We start from the raw sequence: 343 nt of genomic DNA, 5'->3' as shown, positions 1-343 counted from the left end.
TACTACATAGACTATTACTGTGGTTATTCTTCACCTGGTTTTCCATTTCTGATTAATTGGATTGGATTTATGCTATTTCTATATAGTGTTTACATTTCATGATTTTAATTATTTTTTTAAATTGTTAGTTCACACAATGGAAGGGTTTTTTCAAAAGCAAACTACAACGATCGTGGCTCCTATTATATTAGCCATTGAGTTTTTTAACATGATACTTTTAGCTAATACTTTGGTTCAAGGATGTTATTATTTTAATGTATACTAAAAAGCGTAAAAGATCCAAAATTAGCACTTATAGGAGACATCTTATTAGGCAATTGAATTTTAGGAGAATGGTGTTTGA

The sequence above is a fragment of the Theobroma umbraticum genome, unplaced genomic scaffold, assembly GCF_002168275.2.
Source record: "Theobroma umbraticum cultivar Fairchild unplaced genomic scaffold, ASM216827v3 scaffold_106.0, whole genome shotgun sequence".
Lineage (NCBI taxonomy): Eukaryota > Viridiplantae > Streptophyta > Magnoliopsida > Malvales > Malvaceae > Theobroma > Theobroma umbraticum.
Note: the sequence above shows the minus strand (reverse complement) of the source record.